This window comes from Mixophyes fleayi, chromosome 1, assembly GCF_038048845.1.
Source record: "Mixophyes fleayi isolate aMixFle1 chromosome 1, aMixFle1.hap1, whole genome shotgun sequence".
Taxonomy (NCBI): Eukaryota; Metazoa; Chordata; class Amphibia; order Anura; family Limnodynastidae; genus Mixophyes; species Mixophyes fleayi.
The window spans coordinates 115,449,632-115,471,349 of record NC_134402.1 but is presented as its reverse complement, the minus strand read 5'-3'; positions in this window follow the sequence as shown (position 1 = coordinate 115,471,349).

The following is a 21,718-nucleotide window of genomic DNA, read 5'->3' as shown; positions in this document are numbered from 1 at the left end:
GGTGGAGCGGTGATCCACACAGCTTTATTTATGTGCACCATTATTAGTGATGGTGGAAGGATAACCAGAAGAAATATACATTACATCATATTTATATTATCTATGATTTTATTTTTGCAATTTTATTTGCAGTGTTGCGCTATTATTGTGTATTTTTCTTTTTCATGTGCATTATTATTTGAAGATGTTAGGAGACCCATCGAATGCCAAAAACCTTGATTTTAAGTATAACTCAATTTTATCTTTTCATTGGGGGATATACAGCGCATAATTACTCGCTAATATTGTATTTATTGTATATCTTTGACTTTTGTGTTAGTCACTAGTGTGTTTAAGTGCTGCAGCAGATTTTTGAAGCGCTAAAATGGTAGTCCCATTCTGTGAACATTTACGTTCCTGTAAATAAAAATAAATGTGTAAGTAGGTAATATTTACACACAGTGGCTTTATTCATCAAGACATGCATACTGAACACAAAATATGTTTGCTTTAAAATGCATGGAATTCTGGCATATGCAAGCCCAAATTCAACAAGGAATAGATCTGAAGATACATGTGCTGATGAATTTGGGTGTAGGTCTGCTCAGCTCTACTACACAAGACACTGCGGGATACGTCCAATACCTATATGGAATATAAATAAAAATAAATTTACAAAAGAACGCAACGGAAATTTTTTTTTATTAATGTCACCTGTTAATAAAATAGGAATTAATGATAAAACAGTTTAAAATGATACAGAATACATTTTTATAGATTGCAAACATGTTATAGTATGCATACGCAACTGTCATCACTAGTAATCAGAACTTAGACTAGCCCTGTAACTGGAGCAAGAGATATGGCACAAAATCAAGTACTTTTATGATGCCCAAAGCTTGAATCGAATGTGGCTGCGTGCGCTCCAGTTTGGCATGCCCATACTGTACATTGACTACAGATGAATGCCCCTTCACTGCCCTGTTCCCATCCAGAAATCGTAAACTGTAATAAGTGTCCTTTGTGTACGAAGATGAATTGAACTTGCAGGACTGGGGGATCCACCCTAGCTTTCCCTCTCTGTGTTTTACCTTTTGTGGAATAAGCTGTGGTTGAATTGGGTATTCATGTGAGGATATTGAGAGCACTGCTCTTCCTACAGCAAAATAAGTTTGCAGCAACCATTCAGTTACAAATATGGAGCTCTTAATAGAGATAGATAGATAGATAGATAGATAGAGCTGTGCTTAGTAAGCAGATCATCACCATCATCATTGGTTATTTATATAGCACCACTAATTCCACAGCACTGTACAGAGAACTCATTCACATCAGTCCCTGCCCCATTGTTTCATAAATTCCCCATAAATTCCCTAACAGAGACTCACACACACACACAGAGACTATGGTCAATTTTAATAGCAGCCAATTAACCTTACCAACATGTTTTTGGAGTGTGGGTGGAAACCGGAGCACCCGGAGCAAACCCACGCAAACACGGGGAGAACATACAAACTCCACACAGATAAGGCCATGGTCTGGAATCGAACTCATGACCCCAGTGCTGTGAGGCAGAAGTACTAACCACTAGGCCACTGTGCTGCCCAAAGATGAAAGCAGTACAAAGTTAGTAAACCAAGAGCACTGAGTAGTGCCAGGTTAACTCGACATTAGCCCTCAAATTCAGTAATAAACCTTAAGTTAAATTTAAATTATGTTTATTAAATTATCACTGATGTTAGAATTCACTTACTTCTTTACTAATAGATATACTGATATATCCTGAAAAAATTCTGACTTGTTACCACTTGAAGCATGAGATTAATCAGGCATTATGCTACAGGCCTGCTAAGCAACATTGTTGTTTTAATCACAAGTTTACATCCCTGCATGGCTTACACACTGTTTATAATTTCAGCCTTAAAGTAGATAATATTAAATCTTCAGAGTGATGAAATAAAAACAGAATAATCTGCATCCATTTTGCAGCAATTATCTCATGCTATATTGAATAGGAACTGCTATATCATTACGTCTGTTTAGCAAGTGGGTGAGACCAGCACATTTTCCTTCTGATGCACACAGTCATATACATCTGTTAATTTTCTTATACAGCCCAAGATCCTCTTGTCTCTTCCTAATGCTTAGTTAAATGACTGTACTTGCCAGCATCCAGGGCTTGTATTCAATAAAGAATGCCTGTTAACCTTATGAAAATAGAAATGTGGTATTCACAAATTATGTTAATGCAATGTCAGACTTTGTTAATGTTATTTTCTAAACATAAAGAGCATATGGTATCATCAGAATTTGGCAATTAAGAGATGCAATTCACATGCAAATAAGGAATTACCATACCGCTTGCTTATCCACTTTGATCTGCTATGTTTACAGCTGCCCAGCAGTATTAGTTTCTTAGCTTCAGAAAAAAATCTGCTACAGAATTATAAGAAAGACTTCGTTATTCCGGCACCACCATTAAGAACAGATAATGACAGTGTTACCAAATTACTGTCACGTTAAATGTAGCTAAATATTTTAATAACAAAACTAATATACCATGTGTAGAGCTAAAGTTTTTTTTATATATATATCAACATTTAATTAATGTTTTGTTTCCATGTGCTTTAAAGGATCATACTACACTCATATCCCACACATGACAAACATCCCACAATTTACAAACTTAAATGATAGTAAAATATTGGTCACTTTATGTTCGTTTTATAGAAAAAACATTTATAAATATGTTATGTAAATAAAATAAATACATTATAGATATCAGATTTGTTTATTCTCAGGGTCAGACTATGAAATTTTTTTTGGAATTATTTGGAGACCCAGGCCTACTAAACCTCTAAAACTCTAAAGCCCATCTGGGGGTAAATGTATGAACATGCAGGTTCTTCAACACCAGGTGTTCAGTGTCTTCAGCGATTAAATTTAAATTGAAGTTTCCCTTTACAATGCAGCGCTGCTTTAAATTTAATCGCCGAAGACGCTGAACACGCCGGAGTTGAAGAATCCGGACATTAATACATTTACCCCCTGGCCTTTTTGCAAATTATTACTATTATTATTACTATTATTATTATTATTACTATTTTTTATAACAGTATAGGACTGCTGTATTTTATATAGTTTTTCATCAAATATGATCAGTACACACACAAAAGAACAGAACAATAAACATTTGTTTACAGTAATAAGAAAAACAAACAAATAGGCTGCATGTATAGAAACTTAGTCCACACCATCAAACAATGTTATTAATTTGAACCCAATTTTAAAGGAATCATCTTACTAAAGCCATATGCAGAAAAACACAGATCCTAATATTTTTAGAGTAAAGAAAATAAGTAAATCACAGTCTTACTAAAAAAGAAGACATATGAAATATGCAAAATAAACCATTACAGTTCAAGCAGTGGATGTCAAAAATAAAGGAGACTCAGAAGAGTGTTTCATAGATGCACTCTCATCTCAATAGCTTCATAATTAAGTCAAGTTGGAGTCCTATATAATTTTTTGTCCTCTGCTTATAACCTCTATATGACAGATGGGTTGGAGTGGAGTTTATTAAATATGGCTTTAGGCAGCTTGTGCAATGTGACTGGAGAGGTTCTAACAAAAGTTTCTCGGGAGGTCCATGCTATGCCAGAATTTTCAGTCATTACTTTTGCTTAGTCTGAACACCCTCTTTACACTGCCAGCGGGGCTACTCTCACTGATGATGTGTCATTCTCAGAAGCGAAAAAATTGCATACCTTGTTATTATTGGGTACATTGCTTTGCACCAGTCATTGTTGCTTGGTGATAAAACCTCTCACCAATCTAGACAAGGCAATACTTTCCCACATCAGCATGATTGTGCAGAGTAGGGGAGTAGGGACTGTGACAGCCATTGAAAGGTGACTGAGCTCCGTGAGACTGTTTGGTACTGTTATGTGGTGCTGCATTCCCCTGACTACATGTGAGTTATCCACTGTCCGGGGGATATTTTTCTCATCACTATAAACACTGTGTGTGTAGGTCCCAGTTGTCATTACCATTACCATTGCTACCCTGTGTGAGAGTTATCCTATTCATCACCATCATCCTGTGTGGGGAGTGATTTCGCCATAACAAATGACTTGGAGGCCATTTCATTTCATTACCATTAAGAATGCCAATGGAAGGTCATCTTTCTCACCATTGTCACTCCACATGGGCGTCATCCTCTTTATGTATATCACCATCATCACCTTGGGCCTGATTCATTAAGGATCTTAGCTTAAGAAACGTTTTATTTAAGTCTCCTGGACAAAACCATATTACAATGCAAGGGGTACAAATTAGTGTTCTGTTTTGCACATAAGTTAAATACTGACTGTTTTTTCATGTAGCACACAAATACTTGATAGCTGATTTGTACACTGAAAATTAAAGTTTATATTTGTTTGCTACATGAAAAAAACAGTCAGTATTTGACTTATGTAAAAACAGAATACTAATTTGCACCCCTTGCATTGTAACATGGTTTTGTCCAGGAGACCTAAATAAGAAGTTTCTTAAGTTAAGATCCTTAATGAATCAGGCCCCTTCTTTGTATTATCATGCTCCTCATGACCATCTTCCTTTTCACTCAGTGAGTATCATCCTCATTGCCATTAACATTGTCCCTTTATGTGGAATCATCTACATATCCATACCTATTGACACTGTGTGAACTTGACACTCAATCTTGTGCACGATTATCTATGAGGACTCATTCAAAAAATATGTGTGTTCCATATATGTACTTTCACTAAAACTATGCAAACAATATTCTAAGAATATAATGTTCATACAGCATTTCACTAAATAAAAAAAAATGTGAAACATTGTGAATAATCTTCTTTGTTCTGAAAATGTTTAACTTACTTGACTTTGCATTCATGGTTGCTCATCGAGTTTTACCTGTGATGGATTTCAAGGTGATTGTAATGAATATGCATTAATTGATTAATACACATTAATATGCAGTCTGGTGTCCATTATCTCTAGCAATACTATTAGTGCAGAAAGATTAAATATAATGTTTGGCATATGTTTTTCTTGACTAATTTTAGTTCTTAAATCTGTATACTTAACATAAATAAATTATCAATAGCAACCACTATTATAAGTCATACAACATATTTGTTTAAGAATCCTAGAAATATAATCAGACTTCTGTATGTTTTTACAACTATATTGACTTGTTTTGCTCATTATTTTTTCTTATATTATTTCTCTAAGACTGATGTTTTAATTACACTAAAAAATGGGATAAACAAGCAAAAATAGACATTGAACACAGAAATATTGTTGTTGCCCCCAAATGTGTCATTGCTTAAGATGTTAATTCCCAGTTAATGTTGGTGTCACTCCCAGGTGTTTTTGATGTCACCTCCATTTCTTTTGTAGAGGTATTTCTCTATGGTATAGTACTTTATTTATAAAGTACCATTAGATACGCTATTAATTTCAAGAGACACTTGCATAAACATACGGGGGTAAATGTATGATGCTCCGATTTTTTCAACTCGCTGGAAATCGGCGACTTTGCATTAAAAATTTAAAGCGGCAATGGCTTGTAAAGGCAAACTTGCCATTGCCAATTTAAATTTTCAATGCAAAGTCGCCGATTTCCAGCGAGTTGAAAAAATCGGAGCATCATCCATTTACCCCACAGTGTTATTTTGTAATGGAGACACTAGCCACAGAGGCTAAAGCTGGGTACACAGTGATGCAATTATTGTTGAGATCACACGATAAATGACCGTTTGGTCAGATATTGTAAGAGTGTGCACGCTCCAATGATCATATTTTATCGTACCAAAGCACATTGCATCTGTTGATTTGGTATTCTAAATGGCCTAAAAATCATTATCAATGATGAAACGATGCCGAACTAATGTAGAAATATGTCCACAACCAGCAGCATAGGCAGATGTCTGTAGAGTGTACAGAGTCACATTCTTCTCAGCAGATGGTTATAAGAGATGAAGATCACTTTCAGAGGTTTGTGAAATCGTTACAGAAATTACATCTGAAATAAGATAGCATAGGTGTGTACCCAGCTGTGCACTCTAAGGGAGATCTGGGCTTATAGACACAATGGAATGGCAGACAGCAGCAAGAAATACAAGGACAAAAGTATAGTTACCCGAATAAGTATGTTTCATGGGAGTTGAACCGTAACTTAAAATTGTAGCACCCGGAGCGAGAAACAAAATTTCTGCTTCCCTAGCTTTCAATTTTAACCAAATTAATCTAAAATATTCATAAACTGCAACCCTTTTTGTCGTTGCGCTCTAGGCGGTCATCCCTATTGCACAGCCCTATTTACGGCCCCGCATGAGGCTTGTGTACAGGTTTGAAGATTGGGAGTGGCACAGTTTGAGGAAGTGAATTTCATAGGTGAGGTGCTGTTAATGAAAAGCCTTAAAAGTGTGACTTGTAAAAGTATGAGAGAATATGCATAGTAAGTTACAAAGAGAAGAAAAAGAAGAAGATCACAGTGGGTACTAGTTAATCCTCTAAGCAGTATTTTGACTTGACTTGATAAAAGATAAATTATTAAGTGGAAGGCTAATAAAGATAAAATAGAGAATAGTCCTGATGGGAAATAATATCAGAGTGAAATAGGTTTTAGGACACTTGGATAAGAAAAGCAAATATTTTAGCAATGTTTTTACATCTCTAATATCATTTTGCAGCAGCATGGTGGCTAAGTGGTTAGCACTTCTGCCTCACAGCACTGGGGTCATGAGTTCAATCATCGACCATGGCCTTACCTGTGAGGAGTTTGTATGTTCTTCTCGTGTTTGCGTGGGTTTCCTCCAGGTGCTCCGGTTTTCTTCCACACGACAAAACATACTGGTAAGTTAATTGGCTGCTAACAAATTGACCCTAGTCTGTGTGTGTGTGTGTGTGTGTTAGGGAATTTAGACTGTAAGCTCCAATGGGGCAGGGACTGATGCGAGTGAGTTCTCTGTACAGCGCTGAGAATTAGTGGCGCTATTAAATAAATGGTGATGATGATGATCTTGCTCTTTCATTCTGCAAGGATCTGTGCAGAATGTAAGAGCAGGACCAAAATGATGGCAGAGTACTGAACTTGGTTGAAGGGGAAAATGGTGTTTCTTTTAACTGTCATTGTATCCTTCGGTGGGGCAGATGCATTAGAAGACAATAACTTCAGAACATCCTGAAATATTGCTAGGACATCCAGTAGGAAACACAAGAGTTTTTTTGCTGTAACAGATTGACAGAGGTTTGGATTGGAAAAGTAAATTTGAGTGTCAAAAGTACACAGATGAAAATTAAAGGAATTAGTTAGCAGATAGTGTACAGTGAGAGAGAGGGGCATAAAAAATGAAAAATAGTGTTGTAGATATAACTTGAAACAAGAGACTGCATTGCCATGTATGAAGTTGGAGTAGATGATGTTACCAAATAAAACTGGAGTCTTCAGCGTGAACAGAGAATTCATTTACTTGTTGTAGACAATTTGTTCTAAGAGTTTACAGGGAAAAGAAGGGTGAGAAAAAAAGTGGTAGCGAGAGAGAAGAGAAGATTTGTAACAATTTGTAAACTCAGGAAACAAGAGTATATTTGAAATCAGATTGGAGAAAGGGTGTGTTTACTAGTGCTTTAACACCTAAGGTTTAAGAGCTGCTAGGGAATGGGTGACCAAGTTTCAAAATGCTTTTATAAATGGATAGTACCCAGTGCTACAATTACACACAATTTACACTGTTTCTTGTTAGTAGAGTTAATGTATATTACTTCTGTTTAAAAATAAGCGGGTATTTGTACTACAAATTTTAAGCCTGTTAAGGTTTCTGGTATTCTGTGGGTAAATGTGAATGAATAATATTTTTCCACTCAATGATATCTAGCTGTAACACTGAATCTTATACATAAAGATAAGTGAGCACTAATTAATCTTAGTAAAGCATTCAAAATTTATAAAGGTGTTGAGAAGTACACTATAATAGTAAAGTTACTTAAACAAGTAATACGGCCGTAGCTCATGAAATCTAATTCACATTCAGCATTCACAATTAGAAAGTTCATAGGATAGTCTGAAAAAAGGCCTGAACAAATTTTTTTTTGAAGTAAAACGTTCAATTCTTTCTTAAAATTAATCACACTATAACTAACCACACTTTGCTCTTGTACCTTGTTACTGATACACTTATGTTTCCATTATTCTGGGATGCTGCAGCTCCCATTTTTCTGTAAGACTCTGGATTCCTGGACCAGAGTTTGATAATAGTAGAGTGGAACAGGGTCTGAGCTGATCCTTGTGCATAAAAAGCATTTAGTTCCATGTAGTTGACAGCTGTGTGTCAGCGCTTGCCTGTGATCAGTGAATTAAGGCTGCATATTCCATGTAGATTTAGAATTACAATATATGTACCCCAACTTTTTCTCATGAATGATTGCTTAGACTCCTGATTCACATGATAGAGGGAGTTATGTACAAAGTGTAAAAGAGAACAAAAAAACATAGTTTATGGGGTTGCAGAAAAATTTGATTATTCAGTGAGTGTATTTGTGAATAAAAATTATGAATTTAAGACAGAAAGAAATCAGATAGCTATTTATTATGCAATATTGATTTCTGTAAGTACAATTTACTCTCGGCAGATATTAAACCAATAATAATGGTAATATTAACTATAGCAAAAATGTCTTGTGCTTTTATAGGTGAATTGAAAGCCGAATTATTAAAGTCCCTTTTTTGAGAGAAGGGCAAAACTTCCAGAAGAAAAAGGGAGGTTCCTAGATTTTATTCATAATGGGGTGCATATATGAAAGCTTCAGGGAAAGAACAGAAAACGAACATCATTATAAGATTTGTATCAACAGAATGGTAATATAAAAAAAAAAAAACCTCAGAGATGTGTCTCCAGATGGTGATTAATAATTGTTATATGTATTTTGGGTTTCTGACTGTGAGTGTGATCTCTTGATCTGGCAGGAATGAGATGCCCCTGAAGCCCCCTACCTTCAACAAACCTCTTGTTTTTAGAGCCTAGTTTCACATATATAGCTAATTAAGAGGCTCATTCATGCTTGTGCATGCAGCGTATCTACAAGGCACTTGTGTTATTTATAATAACACCAGTGATTAGATATTCCTGCACCCTTAGATTGCATCCCTTAAGTTTAAGATAAAATGCAATAATAACATTTCATGTATCTTAAATGGTTTGTTAATTAGCTGTACACATTTGAGTCTATGTGGCACTCTGTATTCATATCTAAGTACTTTATTGTATTTTAAAATGCACAAATAGATTTACAAAAAAAGACAACAATGTTGTTCTACATCTGATGAATTGCCAGTTTATATTTAAAGAAAATACAATTTATTTAAGCTATAGGGTACAATATACTTTCTAAAGTGATTGTAATAAGGGATTTAAAATGATAATTTTTACTTTTAAAATATTTAGGAAAATATGCAAACTTTTCAGCCATGAGGCCTTGTCTCATTCAATTCACAGTATGACTAACAATAAAATATCACCATATTTGAAATAATCCAAATTATTTAAATGTGTGCAAGGGAAAAATGCATTTTTAACAGACCATACATTACTAAGTGCACCCTAAGAGCTATCTTTGGTGCTGGTGTAGCCAATACATATATAAGAAATGAACAGAGGGGCATATTAATGTAAAGGATCATGATTACAGTTATGAAACATCCAGTTCAGAATAAAAAATATTAGGAGCTATCTATAGGAATTAATCTACAATAAAGTCACATTGTTTTTTTAAAAAAATTCATAGTATATGCTGTGTACTTATCTGTGATTGCATTCCCATATATCCTTTAGAATAAAACATATTGGACCTGATTCATTAAGGAAAGTAAGGCACAAAAATAAGTAAATATTCTCCTGGACAAAACATGTTACAATCCAAGGGGTGCAATTTTATTTGTACACTGAAATGTAAATTTGATCTAGGACATGCACTACCTCAACTATAAATCTGCCATCACGCTTTAAAATTACATGCCCCTACAATGTAGCATAGTTTTGCTAAGGTGCAAAGTTACTCAGTTTTTTTGCTTTACCTTCCTTAATGACTCACCCCCATTGACAATTACTATGCAAATGTATTTAAACTGTACGTTTTTTGTTTGAAATGTGGTTACATTTAGTTTTATTAAAACATGCATAAGTACTTACCATAGAAGCACTGCTTGTATATAGGACAATCTTTTCTAATGTTTGGAAAGTTAGTAAGTAAAATATTATTGTAATAGAGCAATAAGACATATGTTTCCAACATAGAGTTTAAATGTGTTTTTAGGGCCTGATTCATTAAGGAAAGTAAAACAAAAAAAGAAGTACCTTTTCACCTTGGCAAAACCATGTTGCATTGAAGGAGGAGATAAATTTAAGTTATGAGCCTGATTTAGAGTCAGACGCAAGTCCTTCTGATCAGTGCAAAAAGCACTTTTGTTCAAAGGTCCGTCTAAGTTTGCAATTTGACTGAGACAGATCTCCACGTTGTACCTCTCTGCGCTTAGAGAGGTGAAATGGGGAAGGTAGTGGGTAAGCCTGAAAATGTAAAGGTGTGTTCACACTCCTTACATGCTATTCTGAGTTAAAAGCAGCCACAGATAGGTCTCTAGGAGACGTATCTTTTGTGGGTGCTTTCAGCTGGTGCAAGAGACCTTGATGTAATAAAAAATAAAGTAAAAAAATATTTAAATTTAAAAAAAAAAAGTATGGACCCCCTCCCAAACAGCATAACCAACCCTTGTGCTGTTTGGGGGAGAAAAGCATAATTTTTATTTTATTTTTTTACATTATTTTTTTTATTCAATTATCTGCTTTACAGGGCGCTGTGCATGACACACTTGCATGCCGGCCCATAGGCAGATAAAGATGTGTGTTTGTGCAATTTCCACAGTATTTAAAGTCGCACGGATCTAAAGATCCGTGTCACTTGGAATACTGTGTAAATTATGGGATGCAGTTTGCACTTACAAATTCCGTGTAAATTGTGTCCGACTCCAAATCAGGCCCTATGATGGCAGATTTATAGTTTGGGAAGGGCATGTTCTAGATCAACTCTATATTTCAGTGTAAAAAAAAAGCTATCAAGTATTTGTGTGCTACACAAAAAAAGTCAGTATTTAACTTATATGCAAAATAGTCAACTAATTTGCACCCCTTACATTGAAACATGGTTGATCCAGGAGAAAATGTACTCCTTTTTTTGCCTAACTTCTCTTAATCAGGCCCAATGTGCGTTTTTTTTAAAACACATCTGAATCGGTTATACACACATCCAAATTCAAATCAAATTATAAGATACGTTGGTGATGAATATGGATGTAGGTTTGATCTGCTCTACAAGACAAAACACTGCAAAACACATCCAATACATATGAGGAATATCAACACACAAAAGAACGCACATAAAATATAAAACCCACACCATTAATGTTCCATATTAATAAGGCAGTCATTAATGGCAAAAGATAAAAAATAAAAAAGTGTTTTTTCAATTCCCCCCCCTGTGAATTACATTTATTATTTATGTAAATAATGCTACTGTACTTAAAATCTTAAAATACATTTTTACAATTACTCCTGTTTGCAAACACATGTCCAAGCATACATACACAGTCATAATCACTAATAATTGGCAATCAGATTAGACCTGTAGCTGGAGCAAGATTGGCACATCCTTACTGTACATTGACTACAGGCAAATGTTCCTTCCCCACCCTGTTCCCTCCATAAAATCATAGGCTGTAGTGTCTTAATGTCCTTTGCACTGAAAGATAAATTGGATGTTGTTGCATTCTGTGACGTATGGTCCAATTCTGGGCAGATAAATTGTGTGGATTATATGCACAAAATCGCCGTTTATGTCCCTTAATGAGTCAGACCCTTAGGACCTGATTCATTAAGAACAGTATTTTTTTTTAACAAAATCTTTAACTTTGCACATTGACATAACCATGTTGCATTAGAGGGGGAGGAAAATTTAAAATGTGATGGCAGATTTATTGTTGGGGTAAGGCATGCCCTACACCAACACCGAATATAGTCATCATACATCAGTAAACTCCCTCTCTGTCTCTCTCTCTTTATATATATATAGATATATATAGATATATATTATATATATATTTGACGACAGCGGAATAGTGAAAAGAGTTACATATACTGTATGTTTTTAATTTATTTTATTAACTATAGTACTCGTCCTAATTTCGATACACTGTTACTTTTCAATGCAGAGAAATAAAAAAAAAACTACATTGCAAAAACTTGGTCACCCTGAATTTTACTTTCACTTAAAGTTTCTTTTTAAGGCTAACAATTTTGAACATTTGTTTGTCCTGAAAAAAAATGTTTCTGGTCCCCCATCAAGCATTACCAATTAGATTTTACTTGACTGTTACAAATATAATTAAGAAAAACAGCCATCCGTAAAAATTTAGAAGTTCTGTTTTCCTTCTGATTAATATGTAAATTTAATTTTATTGTAATGTGATTTGTTCGTCTGAATGACCAGCCAGAATTTTAAATTGATATGAAATAAATAAACAAATCTCTTGTAACCATGTTTATTTTTAATTTGTCATTTTGTAAAGTACATTACATTCTGGTGTATGAAGAATTACAAATATTGCAAAAACAGCATGCATACTAATGGTTTAATTTTAGCATTATCATTGCTACTATTAGTGCTTAAGTAGTGTCAATATTTTATTCTGATGCACTTTAGTAGAAATCTCTAAAAGATGTAGTATGAATTTATCTATCTATCTATCTATCTATCTATCTATCTATCTATCTATCTATCTATCTATCTATCTATCTATCTATCTATCTATCATATGGTGATTGATATAACTGGTGCATTGATTATGTTTGATTATGCAATAAAGCTGTACTAATCAGGGTTTTGAGGGACCACTAGACCAATGTACAAGTGCCCAACTCTGAAACTTCATTATTGATTGGGATGGACCTGAAGTTGGTCTTTAGTTCGACCCTTCTTTACCCTGGGGCCTCACTGCTCCATGGGCAACCTAGCCTAGAAGACCCCTAGCTTAGCACTAATTGTAATTTATGTACAATACAATGTGGCAGGGCTAGAGCATCCACCTTTGACAGTGATCTATTAATTTACCCCATTCCACTGCACTAAGGGCGATTGGATAGGCACTGCAATATTAGACTGATGGCCATTACTTTCACCTTTTCCTCACAAAGTTGAGCACTATTCTCTAAGAAAATGTAGTGTTCTGCCATGCAAACAAGAACACATGGAAAACCTAGATAGAGAATGTTATTCCCCAGCAATAAGCTGATGCAGAAAACTTAAGCATGACGGGAACAAAACTTGACAAGCTGCATGTAAAATTGGGTAGTATTAATTTAGACAGTCACAGTGAATCTCTCATATATACCTTTGATATATGAATTCCTCTCTTCCATCCATATCAAGCAAATCTCTTTAAAAAGACTATTAATATGGTTTATTCAGTAGTAAATTTAACAATTTTTTTCCTCTCCAAAGATCTATATTTGGAGTGATTTTGAATTTAACCTCTTCCCATAATCAAGGTTTGACTGATGTTCTGTAAAACATTTCTGTTCCAATATCTGCTATGGTACCCACTACTCATACAGGATCTGATTCATTAAAGCACATAGATGCCGACATGTGCCGTATTTTGAGTAAAATCTCACTGCGTATGCCCAGGAAAAAGCAATGGTAGTGAAAGCAGCAACATCCAATTCATATTCAAACACAAAGGACCCTTACTACACCATACGATTTCATGGACAGAATGGGGAGGGTACTGGGCGTATGCATATAGTCAATGTACAGTAAGGACGTGCTCAAGCGCATACAGCAGCATCTGATTCAAGCTTTGGGTTTCTCTAAGTTATGTGTTTTTCAGTTTTATTACCTGCACCAGTTACAGGTCTGGTGTAAGAGGCAAGTGATAGTGATGTCAGTCGTGTATGCGACTGTCATCAATGTAAAAATGTAATTAATGTACAGTTGACATTAAGAACATCATAATAAATGTATTTTATGGAGCCAAAACAAATGTTTTTGTTTTAATGTTTTGTCATTAATTACTATATTATTAACAGGTTACAATAATTGATTAGTCTTTTAGTTTTCTTTTCAGCGTTCTGAGCTGTGACTTTATATGCTACATAAGTATTGAACGTTTCTTGCAGTATATTGTTTGTTAGAGTAGAGCGGACCGAGACTGTTATTCCTCAACCAATATATCTTTACATCCACTTCCTGTTGAGTACGGATGTGCATATGACCAATGTATGTGCGTATTTAAAAAAAATACAAGTACTTTCAATTTTGCTTTTGTTAATGAATCAGGCCCACTGACCATATTACACATTAGGGATGAATACTTACATAACAATAGTGGTTTGGAACACCCAGGAGAGGAATGACAATATGCTTCGGGAGTTTTTTCAGGAGGCTGGTGGCTCATGGTGGATTTTGAAGTGGAGGAAAGAGGAGTAGGATGAAGGAGGATGATGGTGGAGGAGGAAGATAGAGGTGGAAGGAGGAAGAAAACAGGAAACAATGACGAAAAGATGAAAAGGTGGAGGAGGAGGATGAGGGATAATTTGTAAAAAAAGAGGATAAGCAAGGCTGAGAAAGAGGAGGGGAGAAGGAAGAGAAAGAAGTGTTAGTATACGAGCACTTTCCTCTGTCTCCTTATCGGTTTCTATGGCAACTGCTGGAATCCCCGGTGGTCTAGGAGGAAACTGGAAGTGGGGCACTGGGACTCCAATGTCCGTTTTGCGCTACTGCAGATGCGGGGTGATCTGAAACCGGAAGTTCTGCTTTTCGCTCCTCTCTTCTAGTCAGACCAGTGAAGTGAACAGACACAGCATGAGGAGCTGCGCACTGAGTATATTCTAAAAGTCCCATAGCATACTAGAAGGTGACTGGAGGCTCTCCTAATATAAGAGGAAAGTCTGTGCCCACATAGTAAGTTCCTGCATGGATGTGCAGTATATTGTCTAGCCTGCATCTATATCTATCTGTCTGTCTATCTATGTATCTATCTATCTATCTATCTATCTATCTATCTATCTATCTATCTATCTATCTATCTATGTATCTATCTATGTATCTATCTATCTATCTATCTATCTATCTATCTATCTATCTATCTATCTATCTATCTGTCTATCTATCACCAACTGCCTATCTACAGTACAAGAGTGTATAAAGCAAGTCTCCATAAACTGTATTGTCTGCTGTAATACAAGTTACCAACTGTGAGTAGCTGCATCTGTGTTATCATCTTTAATAAACAGCAACCTGTTTAAGTTACAGAAGATTTGTGGCTTAACATCCACATTAACAAAAATTGTATAACCAACAGGTTATGGGCCCAGCGCTGTGTGTTAAAGTACTTGCTTAAAACGTAAAGAACGATAACAGAAGTGCAAGAGAATAAAAAGAAGCTGATATTTATATTACAGAATAGTCCTTTATTCAGTGCACAAAGAAAAATTAACAGCGCAGACAACAGTATGAACTTTGCCAAATTAAAAGGTTCTGAGAATTATGCAACATGGAAATTTGCAATGCAAATGCAGTTAACGTAGGAAAGTTGTGGAAAAAAAGTCCTAATGCTGCTGAGGTAAATAGAGCCACGGGCACCATTTGCATACCTGTAGAACAGCACGTGTATTCTATCATTAACCAGGGGCGCACGCAGGATTTTTAAGGGGGGATTTCCCCCCCTCCAAAAAAAAGAAAAAAAAAAGTGAAAGCTGCATGCGCAGCAGCTCCGTTTCGGCAGCTCTGTACTATCCAGCAACCGCGGCGCTGTCAAAAGAAGCATCCGCGGCGGTGCTGTATACGCTTCTTTGACAGCGCCGCGGCTGCTGGATAGTACAGGGGCACTTCTTTAGTGGAGGGGAGGGGTTTCTGGAGACCCAAAACCCCCCACTGCATGCGCCACTGCATTAACGATAAAGATTCAGAAAGTGAGATGTGGACTGCTCTGAAAAATGCATATGAGGACAAAGGTCCAATGAGAAGGATTAACTTGAGGTGTACACTGTACAGGACTAAATTGAGTACTTGTGAGAATATGGGTGAGTACACAGACAAAATGCTGGCGATATCCCAGCAATTGGCATCTGTGGGAGCTCAAGTGGATGACGAGGAAGTCACAATGGCGATGCTGCAGACTCTCACACCAGAGTATGATTTCCTTGTAATATCTTAAGAGTCTAAAGATATCAAGTTAACATCAGAAATCGCGAGAGCAAAACTGCTGCAGTTCAAACAGAGAATTCCTGTCAAAGCAAATGCTGATAGTGCTGCTCTACTCACAAAAAGTCCAAGTAGCCCAAGCACAAATGCTTCATATGTCATTAGATAGGGCACAAGGCATCTGAATGCAGACTAAAAGATAGAAGTGGTGCGCAACAGAAAAAGAGTGAAAAACCTAATGAGTCGGCACTGAATGTAGCAGATTGTCATAAGAAAGACTGCTGGTATATGGACTCGGGAGTCAAAAGACATTTTTGCTGCTATCAGGAATGATTTCGTTTATTGAAACCATATGATCCAATAACAGTAAAATGAACCAGTGGAAAGGTTCTTAATGCAACAAAAGTTGGGACTATCACAGTCCGCCTGAATATAAAAAGTGAAGCCATCGTCACACATATCCATGACAACTTCTATGTACCAGAGTTGGGAACCAACCTTATCGCTATAAGCATCTTTGAGAGAAAAGGTTACAAGGTAAATATGCAGTTCAAAAACAGAAAGGTACTGTAATTGCAACAGCAACCAGGTGTAACTAGTTTTATGTCCTAGACACCAAAGAGTGTCATGCAATTTCGGCTTCAGATAACAGTCAATCAATGGAGCTGTGGCATAGGAGATTAGGTCATCTGGGATATGACAACGATTGCAGTCAAAAGAATCCAAAGATACTTGAAAGGTACTTGTTCTTTAAAGCTGAGATTCACTAAAACCAAGAATTTAGCTTTAGAGACTTTCTGTAATGCTGATTGGGGATCTGATGAGAATGATTTTCGTTCCTACACAGGGTACCTGTTTGTCTTAGCAGACGCAGCCGTCAGCTGGTCAAGCACAATAGAAAGAACTGTTGCACTATCCACCAGTGAGGCGGAGTACATGGCACTCACAGAAACAGCAAAATAAGCATTATGAATAAAGGAGACTTTATGGGAAATCAGTCTCCTTAACCAAAGTGAGACCATCAACATTGAGTGTGATAACTGTGGAGCTATTGATTTGTCTTCAAGCACAAAGCACCATGGACGATCCAAACACATTGCTATAAGACACCACTTCATCCGAGAATTAGTGGAGAAGAAAGCTGTCCGTGTGAGTTATATAGCCAGTGGGGACAATCCTGCTGACATGTTAACGAAGGGATTAACATCACATTTGCTAATTGCATTCCTTAAATAAATATTGTATATAAGTCTCTAGAATGCTCACTGTACTGCATGTTGGTCACCAGTATGTTCTCTGTACATTTATCACTAGGATGCTATCTGTATTGTTTGACTCTTGGATGCACTCTGTAATGTAAATCTGTGACTAGTACAGGGAAAATTATTACAAAGTATAAGGTCTGCTTTTACTTGGAATTTATTTTGCATGCCACATTCATGAGTGCATTTTTGTTTATTTTCAGAAAAAAAGCATCTGAATTGTTGATGCAAGTTTTTAAAACTATTCACTGTTATAATTAAAAGTATGTCTTTTTATGTTTGAAAGCTACTCCTGTCCCCATGAACAGGTACAGAGGACATTATACTGCTAGGAAGATTTTAAAATCAAGGAGAGGTTGACAGTGGGTGAGACCCCAGAAAGAATGATCTAACCTATGGTGTTTGGGCTACATGCAACTGCACTTCCAGACTCAAGTACTATCATTTGCTAACCCTGGGGCCTACATGCTGCTAGTTTAAGCTGTACCACTCACAGAACCAATGTGTGTACTCCACCCACTGATGCACTGATTCTGCCTACTTTTGTTTGATCCATCTACCAGTGCAAAGTTTATCCTTTGTGTTAGGTCCACCCACTGTGGCAAGCCCCACTTGTTGTTGCTGTGACTTCACCTACCATTGCAATTTGCATTGATATTGCCTACCACTGATAATGATGTTCTAACCCACTTACTTTTGTTTTGGCTCTATCTACAGTTCATTTGGTCCCAGACCACTTTCAAAAAAATTTCCAGAACCACTTTAAGTTCCCAATCTGTCTCTGGAAACACCACAATAAAAATGTCAGCAATAGGATATCTTTACCTAATGAAGGCATGCACATATGAAACACAACTAAATACTAGGAGCAGCAGAAGTAGGTTGCTGTACCTTCATTTTTTGTGTCAATGTCATAAAATAACTGGATGCTGACTTGTATTATTTTTTTTTCATGTCTCAAGTTTCTACACCCCACTAGGTTCAATATTGATGTTTGCATACTGTCACTTTTTGTGGGCTGTCAACAGGAAAGAATTGTATTCATGTTGGTGGAATGATTAATATAACTTTCCATTGCCAAGGACAGACAAGCCCTCTTGGTAAAATTGCTATCTTTAGACGCAAAGTCAGGGCTCATAAGCCCAATTTAGCAGCCTAGGTCACAAGCAGGAATAAAAAAAATTAAAGTATACAAATTTGAGAAGAAACAGTTGGTATTAAAGACAGACAGAACTGATCAGGAAATATTGGCATAATTGCACCTTTGGTACATTTTTTTTTAATTTGGTTTACTTAGGCAAATACAAACAAACAAAAAATTCTCTAAATAGGTTCAAATGGCAGTGACTGGCCACCAATCTGACAATTGTAAATCTGAAATGTTTACCCAACCACAACCCACAACTACTCTTTGTCACACAATATGCAAGCACTTATTCTGACTACCTGTTTTTAGTAAATGTTTACTTTCACTGTAACTATTTTTTGCTGGTGCTAGTTTTTGAAAATCTGATCAATAACTATCCTGATATAACAGTAAGGTATTTAGGTACTTTTAACAGATTTTCAGTACTTTACATTCAATAATCAGAGACAGGCATCGGCATGCACTTTTACTGCTGGTTTATTTTTTTTAAAATCTCTTTATTTGTGAAAGTTCAAAAAACAACATGCAAAATAAACAATCAAACAAGCACGACATTGTAAAAAATAGTCCTCACTCACTGCTCCAAATATGCAGCGCAGTGTTTGCAAATGCCTACATTGCTCCTCTTGTCCTCAGGAACACAATTCATTTTAGACACCCTAACCCGGCGGCTCCCAAAGTGTGCACCGCGGCTCCCAGGGGTGCCGCCGGCCAGCCCTAGAAAAAAGAAAGCAAACAGAAACTTACCAATCCGCACGGCGCTAGGACCCTGCAGCCTCCTCTCTCCTGCAGCTGTCACTGAATATCGACGTCAGTGACAGCTGCGCGAGAGAGGAGGCTGCAGGGTCCTAGCGCCGCGCGGATTGGTAAGTTTCTGTGCTCTTTCTTTTTTTCTTTAGCTGGCGCCTGGCGCGGGGCAGAGGAGGAGGGCAGATGGCAGAGGAGGGGGACAGAGAGCAGAGGAGGGGGGCAGATGGCGGAGGAGGGGGACAGAGAGCAGAGGAGGAGGGCAGATGGCGGAGGAGTGGGACAGAGAGCAGAGGAGGAGGACAAAGAGCAGAGGAGGAGGACAAAGAGCAGAGGAGGGGGACAGATGGCAGAGGAGGGGGACAGAGAGCAGAGGAGGAGGGCAGATGGCAGAGGAGGGGGACACATGGCAGAGGAGGGGGACAGAGAGCAGAGGAAGAGGGCAGATGGCAGAGGAGGGGGTCAGATGGCAGAGGAGGGGACAGAGAGCAGAGGAGGAGGACAGAGAGCAGAGGAGGGGGACAGATGGCAGAGGAGGGGGACAGAGAGCAGAGGAGGAGGGCAGATGGCAGAGGAGGGGGACAGAGAGCAGAGGAGGAGGGCAGATGGCAGAGGAGGGGGACAGATGGCAGAGGAGGGGGACAGATGGCAGAGGAGGAGGGCAGATGGCAGAGGAGGGGGACAGGGAGCAGAGGAGGGGGACAGAGAGCAGAGGAGGAGTCCAGATGGCAGAGGAGGGGGACAGATGGCAGAGGAGGGGAACAGAGAGCAGAGGAGGAGGGCAGATGGCAGAGGAGGGGGACAGATGGCAGAGGAGGGGGACAGAGGGCAGAGGAGGGGGACAGATGGCAGAGGAGGAGGACAGAGAGCAGAGGAGGAGGGCAGATGGCAGAGGAGGGGGACAGAGATCAGAGGAGGAGGGCAGATGGCAGAGGAGGAGGACAGAGAGCAGAGGAGGAGGACAGATGGCAGAGGAGGGGGACAGATAGCAGAGGAGGAGGGCAGATGGCAGAGGAGGGTGACAGCGTGAGAGAGGGCAGAGGAGGGTGACAGCGTGAGAGAGGGCAGAGGAGAGTGACAGCGTGAGAGAGGGCAGAGGAGGGTGACAGCATGACAGAGGGCAGAGGAGGATGACAGCGTGAGAGAGGGCAGAGGAGGGGACAGAGGGCAGAGGGGGCAATGTGAGAGAGGGCAGTGTGCCTGGATGCAGAGGGGGCAGTGTGCCTGGATGCAGAGGGGGTAGTGTGCCTGGATGCAGAGGGGGCAGAGTGTCTGGATGCAGAGGGGCATTTTTGCATACAACTAAATAAGTATATCTGTCGTGACCTAAATACTTATTACAATTTTTTGACCCAACTACTTCTAAAACAGGACTGCTCAGTAATTATTTTGGAGGGGTGCCTTGAAAAAATTTGGAGACTCTAAGGGTGCCGCGAACTGCAAAAGTTTGGGAACCACTGCCCTAACCTACAAAGCACTCAAATACCCCACCACTTAATACATATCAAATCTTATCTCAAATCACTCTCCCTCTAACCCTCTAAGCTGTACATCTGACCTCATTTCTGCCATTTCTCTGGTAATAACATCTCATTGCTGACTACAAGAATTTTCTATGCTGCTTCCCTACCACAGCTAGTCAGAATGTCCCACAAACTTCATCGGCCTGAGTCATTAAGGAAAGTAAGGCAAAAAACGCAGTAAATGTTCTCAGGGACAAACCATGTTGCAATGCAAGGGGTGAAAATTTATTTATTATTTTGCACATGAATTAAATACTGTCTGTTTAGTTCATGTAGCACACAAATACTTGATAGCTTTATTTTTACAATGAAATTTAAAGTTGATCTAGGATATGCCCTGCCCCAAATATAAATTTGTCCCCACATTTTAAATTTACCTCCCCCTCCAATGCAACATGGTTTTGCCCTGGTGCAAAGTTACTCCTTTTTATGCTTTGCTCTCCTTAATGACTCAGGCCTCATATCTTTAAACACTCTCAGAAAAGCGATCTTTGTATTAGAGCTTACCCTACTCTCACCTATACTACCCACACTTGTACATTCTCACAACTGTCACAATTTCCACTCTGAGCTACACTCGCTAAACTTGTTCAGCTGTGTCCTATTCCAATCAGAATGTAAGCATTTATTTTGTCTACTTTGTATGTCCCTGTTTTATTTATGTCCTGTTTTCCCCACTGTCCGACGCAGCAGAACACTGTAGCAACTTCAAATTAATAATAATAATAACAACTAAGATGTTACATTCAAGAATGTTTCAGTTGTCCTAAAGAATGAAT